The following is a 12,802-nucleotide window of genomic DNA, read 5'->3' as shown; positions in this document are numbered from 1 at the left end:
TCAGTGCCGTCTCATAAATAATTCCACGGGAGTGAGCAAAATGATATATATATATATATGGCACAAATGAACTAGCCCTGTCTAGCTGTGAAAAACTGTCAAATGTACTGAGATAAGAGGCGGCCTTCAAGGGCTTAGAAATTAGCATATGAGCCTACTTAGGTTTAACTTTCACAAAGAATACCTGGAGAACAAAGAAAATTTGATGATAAAAGTAAATTGGAAAGTTGTTTAAAATTGCATGCCCTATCTGAAACATGAAAGTTTAATTTTGACTAGACTGTCCCTTTAAGTTTCAAAATTAAAATAAGAAATCTTAAACTTTTTATGCACACTGTATAAATACTACACTTTTTTATATAGATTCTAAAAAAATAGTTTAATTTCCCTTTAGTCCTAAAAATGTAGCTAGGAATAAACAAATGTTACTGTTCAAAATACAGACGGCTAGATTTAGAGTTGGGCGGTAGCCGTCAAATCCAGCGTTAGAGGCTCCTAACGCTGGTTTTTACCGCCCTCTGGTATTTGGAGTCAGTCAGGAAAGGGTCTAACGCTCACTTTGCAGCCGCGACTTTTCCATACCGCAGATCCCCCTACGCCATTTGCGTATCCTATCTTTTCAATGGGATCTTTCTAACGCCGGTATTTAGAGTCGTGTCTGAAGTGAGCGTTAGAAATCTAACGACAAAACTCCAGCCGCAAAAAAAAGTCAGTAGTTAAGAGCTTTCTGGGCTAACGCCGGTTTATAAAGCTCTTAACTACTGTGCTCTAAAGTACACTAACACCCATAAACTACCTATGTACCCCTAAACCGAGGTCCCCCCACATCGCCGCCACTCTATTAAACTTTTTTAACCCGTAATCTGCCGACCGCACACCGCTGCCACCTACGCTATCCTTATGAACCCCTAATCTGCTGCCCCTAACACCGCCGACCCCTATATTATATTTATTAACCCCTAATATGCCGCCCCCAACGTCACCGCTACCTACCTACACTTATTAACCCCTAATCTGCCGACCGGACCGTGCCGCTATTATAATAAAGTTATTAACCCCTAATCCGCCTCACTCCCGCCTCAATAACCCTATAATAAATAGTATTAACCCCTAATCTGCCCTCCCTAACATCGCCAACACCTAACTTCAAGTATTAACCCCTAATCTGCCGATCGGAGCTCACCGCTACTCTAATAAATTATTTAACCCCTAAAGCTAATTCTAACCCTAACCCTAACACCCCCCTAAGTTAAATATAATTTTATTCTAACAAAATAAATTAACTCTTATTAAATAAATTATTCCTATTTAAATCTAAATACTTACCTGTAAAATAAACCCTAATACAGCTACAATATAAATTATAATTATATTGTAGCTATTTTAGGATTAATATTTATTTTACAGGCAACTTTGTAATTATTTTAACCAGGTACAATAGCTATTAAATAGTTAATAACTATTTAATAGTTACCTAGTTAAAATAATTACAAAATTACCTGTAAAATAAATCCTAACCTAAGTTACAATTAAACCTAACACTACACTATCAATAAATAAATTAAATAAACTACCTACAATTATCTACAATTAAACCTAACACTACACTATCAATAAATTAATTAAATAAACTACCTACAATTATCTACAATTAAACCTAACACTACACTATCAATAAATTAATTAAATAAAATACCTACAAATAAATACAATTAAATAAACTAACTAAAGTACAAAAAATAAAAAAGAACTAAGTTACAAAAAATAAAAAAATATTTACAAACATTAGAAAAATATTACAACAATTTTAAACTAATTACACCTACTCTAAGCCCCCTAATAAAATAACAAAGCCCCCCAAAATAAAAAAATGCCCTACCCTATTCTAAAATTAAAATAGAAAAGCTCTTTTACCTTACAGCCCTGAAAAGGGCCCTTTGCGGGGCATGCCCCAAAGAATTCAGCTCTTTTGCCTGTAAAAAAAAACATACAATACCCCCCCAACATTACAACCCACCACCCACATACCCCTAATCTAACCCAAACCCCCCTTAAATAAACCTAACACTAAGCCCCTGAAGATCTCCCTACCTTGTCTTCACCACACCGGGTCCCGATCTGTCCAGAAGAGCCACCGATGTCTTGATCCAAGCCCAAGCGGGGGGCTGAAGAGTGACGTCCATCCTCGGGCTGAAGTCTGGATCCAAGCGGCGGCTGAAGAAATCCATCATTGGGCTGAAGTCTTGATCCAAGCGGGCGCTGAAGAAGTCCATAATCGGGATGAAGTCTTCTATGAAGCAGCATCTTCAATCTTCTTTCTTCCGGAGCCATCATCTTCCAGCCGATGCGGAACATCCTCTTCTACCGACACCTACTCGCCGAATGACGGTTCCTTTAAATGACGTCATCCAAGATGGCGTCCGTCGAATTCCGATTGGCTGATAGGATTCTATCAGCCAATCGGAATTAAGGTAGGAAAATTCTGATTGGCTGATGGAATCAGCCAATCAGATTCAAGTTCAATCCGATTGGCTGATCCGATCAGCCAATCAGATTGAGCTCGCATTCTATTGGCTGTTCCGATCAGCCAATAGAATGCGAGCTCAATCTGATTGGCTGATTCCATCAGCCAATCAGAATTTTCCTACCTTAATTCCGATTGGCTGATAGAATCCTATCAGCCAATCGGAATTCGACGGACGCCATCTTGGATGACGTCATTTAAAGGAACCATCATTCGGCGAGTAGGCGTCGGTAGAAGAGCTTGGATCAAGACATCGGAGGCTCTTCTGGACAGATCGGGACCCGGTGTGGTGAAGACAAGGTAGGGAGATCTTCAGGGGCTTAGTGTTAGGTTTATTTAAGGGGGGTTTGGGTTAGATTAGGGGTATGTGGGTGGTGGGTTGTAATGTTGGGGGGGTATTGTATGTTTTTTTTTTACAGGCAAAAGAGCTGAATTCTTTGGGGATTTTCTATTTTAATTTTAGAATAGGGCAGGGCATTTTTTTATTTTGGGGGTCTTTGTTATTTTATTAGGGGGCTTAGAGTAGGTGTAATTAGTTTAAAATTGTTGTAATATTTTTCTAATGTTTGTAAATATTTTTTTATTTTTTGTAACTTAGTTCTTTTTTATTTTTTGTACTTTAGTTAGTTTATTTAATTGTATTTATTTGTAGATATTGTATTTAATTAATTTATTGATAGTGTAGTGTTAGGTTTAATTGTAGATAATTGTAGGTAGTTTATTTAATTTATTTATTGATAGTGTAGTGTTAGGTTTAATTGTAACTTAGGTTAGGATTTATTTTACAGGTAATTTTGTAATTATTTTAACTAGGTAACTATTAAATAGTTATTAACTATTTAATAGCTATTGTACCTGGTTAAAATAAATACAAAGTTGCCTGTAAAATAAATATTAATCCTAAAATAGCTACAATATAATTATAATTTATATTGTAGCTATATTAGGGTTTATTTTACAGGTAAGTATTTAGATTTAAATAGGAATAATTTATTTAATAAGAGTTAATTTATTTCGTTAGAATAAAATTATATTTAACTTAGGGGGGGTGTTAGGGTTAGGGTTAGAATTAGCTTTAGGGGTTAAAAAATTTATTAGAGTAGCGGTGAGCTCCGATCGGCAGATTAGGGGTTAATACTTGAAGTTAGGTGTCGGCGATGTTAGGCAGGGCAGATTAGGGGTTAATACTATTTATTATAGGGTTATTGAGGCGGGAGTGAGGCGGATTAGGGGTTAATAACTTTATTATAGTAGCGGTGCGGTCCTCTCGGCAGATTAGGGGTTAATAAGTGTAGGCAGGTGGAGGCGACGTTGAGGGGGGCAGATTAGGGGTTAATAAATATAATATAGTGGTCGGCGGTGTTAGGGGCAGCAGATTAGGGTACATAGCTATAATGTAGCTTGTGGTGGTGTACGGAGCGGCAGATTAGGGGTTAATAATAATATGCAGGGGTCAGCGATAGCGGGGGCGGCAGATTAGGGGTTAATAAGTGTAAGGTTAGGGGTGTTTAGACTCGGGGTTCATGTTAGGGTGTTAGGTGCAGACTTAGGAAGTGTTTCCGCATAGCAAACAATGGGGCTGCGTTAGGAGCTGAACGCTGCTTTTTTGCAGGCGTTAGGTTTTTTTTTCAGCTCAAACAGCCCCATTGTTTCCGATGGGGGAATCGTGCACGAGCACGTTTTTGAAGCTGGCCGCGTCCGTAAGCACCGCTGGTATCGAGAGTTGCAGTGGCGTTAAATTATGCTCTACGCTCCTTTTTTGGAGCCTAACGCAGCCATTCTGTGAACTCTAAATACCAGCGGTATTTAAAAGGTGCGGGGGAAAAAAAGCACGCATAGCTAACGCACCCCTTTGGCCGCAGAACTCTAAATCTAGCCGAGAGTGTTTAAGAGGTTGGAGTTTTCATCAACATTATGGGGTAAATGTAACAAATGCCGGGTGGACATAATTCGCTGCAGCAAATCATGTCCGCCCGGCATCGCAAATGCTTGTGCAATGCCGCTAGCAGGTGCTGTCTTATGACCACTGCTTCTTAACTTATGTTTCCGACAAGCCGGAAACTTCACGCGTAGGAAGCAGCATCCCCTGCTTATTAAATCTACATCTAAATATATAGCATAGAGTAAAGTTTGTGGAGACAGGGTAAGTACCATGGTCACATGGTGCCATTCCTTGGGACAGTCAACATACTGCAAGAGTTAATCAAGCAACATATTCAAAACTGCATTTGGTCTGGTATAATTAGTAAACTATAAAATTGTTTTCCCTTAATGTGTTTCCAATTACTTTATTTACCAGCTGCAGAGTATAAAATGTATGAGATTTGCTTTTTTAAGGCTTATTTGTAAATATGAATTAGCTTGTTTTGTGTTTTGAAGTCACAACCTAATAAAATGGGTTGAGCTTGTATGTATAATCACATTACTTTATCACATTGTGTACATATACCTGCTTCTTTATCTTATATCTGTCCATAAACCAATCACTAATACTTGGAGAGAACAATGGAAAATTAACATGTTATTACCTTATCTCTTTTATAACCCACTGGAATGTAATTTCTTCTACTGGCTGTGTTAACACAGCTTGGCCTTGAGGCCAAAAACTTTCAGGATGGGTGGGGATACTACAGGCTAAATAAACTATTTCAAATGCCAATATAAAGGTAATGGAAATACTTTAAAAAAAAATAATACACTCCAGCAGGTAAAGTGGATCATTGTGAACAAATTAAAGGGAAGAACATTTTTGAGTAAACTGCCCCTTTAAATGAATTGTGATTAACTAGGTCAGCAGCATAGTACAATTAAAGGACATATTCATGCTATGAAAATGCAAAATGCTTTTAATGTGTTATGTCATTTTATTGCTCTGTTGCTTATATATTACTGTGTTTTGTGTCTCCAAATGGTTAAACAGCTCCAAGGATGCAATGCACTATTGGGGCCTTGCTGAACACATCTAGTGAGCCAATCGCTATCTAGCACCCAATAGTGCATTGCTGCATTTGAGCCTGCTTAGATAAGCTTTTTAAAGCATACCAAGAGAACTAAGTAAATTTGATACTAGAAATTAATGGAAAAATCTCTTAAAATTGCATGTTCTATCTGAATAATGAAATTAAATTTAGACGTTCATGTCCCTTTAAGGAAATCATGAATTTGTACACCCAATTTCTGATAAAAATGTTGTCCCTTCATGGTCTTACCACTTGATTTTAAGAGTCACATAGCCTTTTTTAAACTGTTTAAAATCCTCCATTGCCAGAGGAAATTCTAGTGGGTGAAACTATCTCCCCAACCACAAATGCAGCATCATCAGCCCACAAATATGCAAAAGCCATGATCTGTGAGTCAGAAAGCCACTTTTCTATATGTTGTAACATATATTATATAGCCTCCCTTATACAAGGTTATCAAAAATGGCAGCAACCTGGGAAGGGAATGCTAAGGCAAGTGCTAAACGGAACATGGAGATTGGGTGACTGTGTGCAGCTTATATCAGTAGAGGAAGGGGATGATGAGAAATTTAAACTGAACAAGATGGGTACATTTACATAAGAATGATGGGATATGTATAGGGTGATGACCTAATACCTATACAGTATTGATATTTAGCTTTTTTACAAGCCACCTTTGTTAACACCACTAACCTATAGTTTAGAAACACTCACAAATATTGTGTTGATCTTTACTATGAAGCTCACTGGACAAAAACCTGAGCCTTCATCTTCCACAATCGCCACACTTCTAGTTTGGGTAGAACTGACCCTTTTTTGACCCAAGCTACTCTATATAGAAAAACACATTTTCTGACCAAAAAAAAAACAAAATTTCACCCTGCTTCCCCCATCTTTGTATGGGTTTGATCTCACTGTGTCAAATATGGAACATTATCTACATATATAATATTTTTTTATTCAAGAGTCATTCAAGTCCCATTACTTTTGTAAAGTACTTTGTATTTTTTATGTTGTAGTTGAACCCACTTAGATGTTCTAGACTTTGTAGTTTGTACTTCCAATACAGCAAAGTATTTCAGATTTTGATTGTATATATACGATTGTCCTTTGTGTGCTTCTGTGTATCTCTTACAAATTGCAAACAAAATGATCATTAGTTTATCTAAAATGGTTCTCACACTGCCACCAAGTGCATTGGGCATAGGATGTACCTTGGGCACCTATGAAGCTCTTTAACGGCTCATATGTCTCAAAATTCACAATACACTAATTAAACTGCTAAAAAAAAGTATTGTATTCAAAACTGCAAATGTCACTGAAACTAATGCAATTTAATTTGTGCTTGCTTCAAAGTGAGACTTTTGTTTTTTATCAGTACTGAGTGCTCACGTGTTAATTATGCACTCCCCTGAGATATTCTGCCTACCAGAGAGCTTCATTACTATATCTACAGGAAACGGCACACAAGGACTTTTAGGCGCATTGCCCTCCTTTACAGAACCTGTGACAAGATTTCACACTAAACGTTGGAAAATTTACATCTAAGTGAGAAATAATGAGTCAAAAGCCACTTTGGTATTAAAATAAATGTAATTTTTGCCATAAGCATCCCATCCAAAAGAACCCATTAAAGAATGCAAGGGTATTTCTACCGAGCAGAGCTTCCCATTGTAGCTCCAGGACACCAATATTTGTTATGTAGTTTGTAGGTGTTTAGAATATTTACTGTTTTTGCATAAACTACACAGACTATGGGGAATATTTATCAAGTTCCAAATGGAGCTTGATGCCCCGTGTTTCTGGCGAGCCTGCAGGCTCGCCAGAAACAGCAGTTATGAAGCAGCGGTCACAAAGGCCGCTGATTCATAACCTGTCCGCCTGCTCTGAGCAGACAGACAGACATCGCCGCAATTCAACCCGATCGAGTACGATCGGGTTGATTGACACCCCCTGCTGGCGGCCCATTGGTCGCAAGTCTGCAGGGGGCGGCGTTGCACCAGCAGCTCTTGTGAGCTGATGGTGCAATGCTGAATACGGCGAGCGTATTGCTCGCCGTATTCAGCGAGGTCTGTCGGACCTAATCCGCACTGTCGGATCAGGTCCGACAGACATTGATAACTAGAGGCCATAGACTCATAGTACATTATCTGAGACCATGTGACGTCATAAACAGCATAGGATTATGCAACAATGTTATAAAGCATCTGGTTGTGATCCCACACTCTGCTTCTCTATCTTTTCTAATTTGCATCAAAATGAATGCCCACCTTATTTGCCATTCAGATTACAGATGAAGATGGGCGTCTGTTTCTCTTCTCCAAACTGCCATCTCTGCCAGCATACAATAGATTCAATTCTAAGTCTCAAATCATATCTATATGATTAGATGTTTGTGGCCTTGTACCTGTATAATCAATACACTTGCTGACTAGAAGGTTTATTTTATATAAAAGTATATATTTTTGCTTGTATAGCAAGAATTTATAAAATGCAAAAACAATTTCCAATTTTGAAAAAATAGTATACCATGTATAATGATGTATAATGATATATACAACAACCCTCACCAAACAATGAATCATCAGCCAAAATACTTCTCTCCAGATTTAGCTCAGTGATATAAACACATGATGAGAGTCACTAGTTTAGATACTTTGCTTCCTTTTTTATGTTGATTTCAAATGAAAAAAACTTCAGAGGGTTAGAAGCGAGTCATACTTTCTCTTGCTTTATGCAGCAGCAAGTTCATTTTCAAAGAGATCTGAACATGAAACACTGATCAGAATACAAAGCGCTACATAGTCTGGTGCACATTGCAACACTTGATGAGAATCTCCCTGCCTGCAGAAAAAGTCAAAGGACAAGAAGCGTATAAACACAGACGCTTGTCCCTATGAAGAGCTTGATTATTTAAGGACTTTTTTCTACTAGAAAAGGAATAATTTTCTGCATTTTCCAAGTTGATGTGATATCCTTGGGCTCTGCACTGTGGGTTTATCAGGCCAAATGTTACACAAAGCTTTCTCTGTTGCGTTTGCTGCTGTCTGTTTGTCTGTCTACACAGTTTTCACAGGCAGGACTAGACAGAGACCCGGAGCAGTCAGTGTTTTGTTAGAGAAAACAGAACAATGGCTCCATTCAGAGCCAACGTCTCCAATTTGGGTAAAGAGGAAGCCTTAAAAGGATATGACTTGTGCCTCTGAGGAGAAGACTTTTATACACACAAAGTGAAATACCCCAAGCTTGCCTTTTATCCTCATTTTACACCTTCCATTAACCCACTTCTTACTGTCTAGCATAATACAGGCCTCATATAACATTAGCAAATTTTCATTTCTTCAGCAATGGACTCACCACATCTACCTTGAACAATTATTACATTACAATCATGCTGTTCTGTAATATACCTATATACTATAGCACATAACATTCATATAAGAATATCACAATTTGGAGGGACTTAACAAATAAATGACATATATATATATATATATATATATACATATACTGAATATAAATATATACAGTATATATATATATATATGTGTGTGTGTTCATATAACATATATATAGATATCTACATATAATATATATATATATATATATATATATATATATATATATACAGGGAGTGCAGAATTATTAGGCAAGTTGTATGTTTGAGGATTAATTTTATTATTGAACAACAACCATGTTCTCAATGAACCCAAAAAACTCATTAATATCAAAGCTGAATAGTTTTGGAAGTAGTTTTTAGTTTGTTTTTAGTTATAGCTATTTTAGGGGGATATCTGTGTGTGCAGGTGACTATTACTGTGCATAATTATTAGGCAACCTAACAAAAAACAAATATATACCCATTTCAATTATTTATTTTTACCAGTGAAACCAATATAACATCTCAACATTCACAAATATACATTTCTGACATTCAAAAACAAAACAAAAACAAATCAGTGACCAATATAGCCACCTTTCTTTGCAAGGACACTCAAAAGCCTGCCATCCATGGATTCTGTCAGTGTTTTGATCTGTTCACCATCAACATTTTTTTGCAGCAGCAACCACAGCCTCCCAGACACTGTTCAGAGAGGTGTACTGTTTTCCCTCCTTGTAAATCTCACATTTGATGATGGACCACAGGTTCTCAATGGGGTTCAGATCAGGTGAACAAGGAGGCCATGTCATTAGATTTTCTTCTTTTATACCCTTTCTTGCCAGCCACGCTGTGGAGTACTTGGACGCGTGTGATGGAGCATTGTCCTGCATGAAAATCATGTTTTTCTTGAAGGATGCAGACTTCTTCCTGTACCACTGCTTGAAGAAGGTGTCTTCCAGAAACTGGCAGTAGGACTGGGAGTTGAGCTTGACTCCATCCTCAACCCGAAAAGGCCCCACAAGCTCATCTTTGATGATACCAGCCCAAACCAGTACTCCACCTCCACCTTGCTGGCGTCTGAGTCAGACTGGAGCTCTCTGCCCTTTACCAATCCAGCCACGGGCCCATCCATCTGGCCCATCAAGACTCACTCTCATTTCATCAGTCCATAAAACCTTAGAAAAATCAGTCTTGAGATATTTCTTGGCCCAGTCTTGACGTTTCAGCTTGTGTGTCTTGTTCAGTGGTGGTCGTCTTTCAGCCTTTCTTACCTTGGCCATGTCTCTGAGTATTGCACACCTTGTGCTTTTGGGCACTCCAGTGATGTTGCAGCTCTGAAATATGGCCAAACTGGTGGCAAGTGGCATCTTGGCAGCTGCACGCTTGACTTTTCTCAGTTCATGGGCAGTTATTTTGCGCCTTGGTTTTTCCACACGCTTCTTGCGACCCTGTTGACTATTTTGAATGAAACGCTTGATTGTTCGATGATCACGCTTCAGAAGCTTTGCAATTTTAAGAGTGCTGCATCCCTCTGCAAGATATCTCACTATTTTTGACTTTTCTGAGCCTGTCAAGCCCTTCTTTTGACCCATTTTGCCAAAGGAAAGGAAGTTGCCTAATAATTATGCACACCTGATATAGGGTGTTGATGTCATTAGACCACACCCCTTCTCATTACAGAGATGCACATCACCTAATATGCTTAATTGGTAGTAGGCTTTCAAGCCTATACAGCTTGGAGTAAGACAACATGCATAAAGAGGATGATGTGGTCAAAATACTCATTTGCCTAATAATTCTGCACTCCCTGTATATATAAAAAGAAGGAGGCACTTACTGGTCTTTTAATAAGTGAATTTAATCTCTAAAGTGTGAAGTTTCGGGGGGACACTCCCCTTCCAGACTTTAGAGATTAAATTCACTTATTAAAAGACCAGTGAGTGCCTCCTTCTGTTCATATATTTAACCGTTGGCACCCTGGCAGCTGAAATTGAGGTGAGAGTGCTCTCTCTTGAACATTGATTTACATATATATATATATACACACACACACATGAGGATAAATATTTTAAAAAACTATTTTATTTTTTATGGTTTACCGTCCATCTAGTTGTGCCCAAAAGGTGGGTCAGCATCAACCAATAGATTGCTAAGTGCTGATCAGTGTTTCACAAGATTTTGTATGTCATTTCCTATTTTCTCCAAAGTCAAAAGTCATAATACGTGTATATGTTTTAAATGGGTATATTGAGCCACAGTTGAAATAACAAAACAAAACATGAATTTTGTGTAAGTCATGATTTAGCACAGAACTATTTTACAAAATGAAGTGCATAATATGTGCAATCACAGATATTTTTATTTTTGTACATGAAAAAGCAGATCACACTAACAAGCTGTAATATGTGTACTTCTATTATTGAGGGATCTGCTAAATTCTCCAGTCAGCCAGTAAATTGTCTCCTGGCTTTGTAAACACACGTATGCCAGTAGCCGACAAGGTTCTTGTCTGAATCAGTGTGTGCAGATGGAGGGAAAAAGAGTAAAAAAATAAAAGAGACTAAACCTCTACAAATGTATGTTATGAAATAGGTTTAACAGCACTTTCCTATGATAAAACAATTAGATAATGAATGACTTCTTTTAATAGCTTATTACGTCGTTTTTCTGCCTTGTTTTCCTTGGGACACAATGCTACATCCTGGTGAGGTGTAAAACAGATGGAAGACAACTGGTTTGTCCCAAAGTCAGCTTTTTCATTATCATAATCTGAAAGGTTTGAGTGGTCAGTTTGTCTCTGAATGTAGACCACAGCCTGAATTAAGATGAGCAAATCTGCCTTGAAGTTAGATTTTTGACATTAGTAGATTTTAGAATACATTTAGGTTTCTAGAAGATTTATGTTGTCAGAAATAACAATGAAAGCTCCTCTTGCATTGACCTTGGAAGTAACCAACCCAGAATTAATGGGTTAAAGTTTTAAAGGAAGTGTTCGAGGTGGATCATATAGATCAGTACATTTCTTCTCAAGTTCAATTAAATAGACTTAGAGTTTTGAGTTAAATGAATTGAAAGGTCAGAATTGAAATGTGCATGAATGCATTTTTAATTTTACATAGGAACATTTTTGCAGTGCATTCTATTACTATTTTCAGTGGCATACACACATATGCTACAAGCAGGGCCGGCTCAAGAAATTGTGCTGCCTGGGTCCGAGAATGCAATGACTCCCCCTCCAGTAGTAACATTATTGATTAGTATATCAACCTACTAGCCTGGCCGCGATCCTTACTAAGCCTGCCTACCTGCATGCCACCAATGCTTATGCACAATTGTGCAATAAGTGGGAAGGAAGTTGCAATTTTCCCACCTTTAATGTCACCCTTGACCGATTTTGTGTATTTGTACATAATGGTATGAGTCTGACAGTGGCTAAGTCACTGAAGTGCTGCCCCTTGTCAAGTCCTGCCTGGGTCCCTTGGACCCACTTGGTCCTATGGTTGAGCCGGCCCTGGCTACAAGTGACTAGAGCATCAGGATTCAAACACCATGCCTGCTCAGCGAGCTGCTGGTGGCATATATTGTTCCAGTGTAGTGCAGACCGCTGCTGACTTTGAGAATGTGTGGTGTTTGAATGCTGGTACATCAGGCATTTACAGCATATGTAAGTATGCCACTGAAAAAAACAGTAATAACTTTTACTAAAAGCATTTTTGCCAATGGAAATATGTGTAAAAATGAAATTGCATTCATATACATTTGAATTTGACCTATAATTTTAAATATAGAAATATAAGAGCCCCTTCTTCAAACTAGATCACAAATGCAACTGAACAGAATAATGTTAAATTACTTGTATCCTAAGAAATCTAAGAAAATGAGATAGGGTGGAATTACTACAAAACGAATGTGCAATCCTATTAGCATGTAATCAGC

General features: G+C 37.9%; 1 protein-coding gene across 2 annotated transcripts in view; it reads right to left on the bottom strand.

Annotated features, from left to right (window-relative positions):
* Nucleotides 1-12,802, bottom strand: part of SEMA5B (semaphorin 5B) — a 754,887-nt gene that overhangs the window by 123,265 nt on the left and 618,820 nt on the right. The gene's annotated exons all lie outside the window — the stretch shown is intronic.

Source organism: Bombina bombina, chromosome 1, assembly GCF_027579735.1.
Source record: "Bombina bombina isolate aBomBom1 chromosome 1, aBomBom1.pri, whole genome shotgun sequence".
Lineage (NCBI taxonomy): Eukaryota > Metazoa > Chordata > Amphibia > Anura > Bombinatoridae > Bombina > Bombina bombina.
The sequence above is the reverse complement of the archived record's forward strand: the minus strand, read 5'-3'. Positions and strand labels throughout refer to the sequence as shown.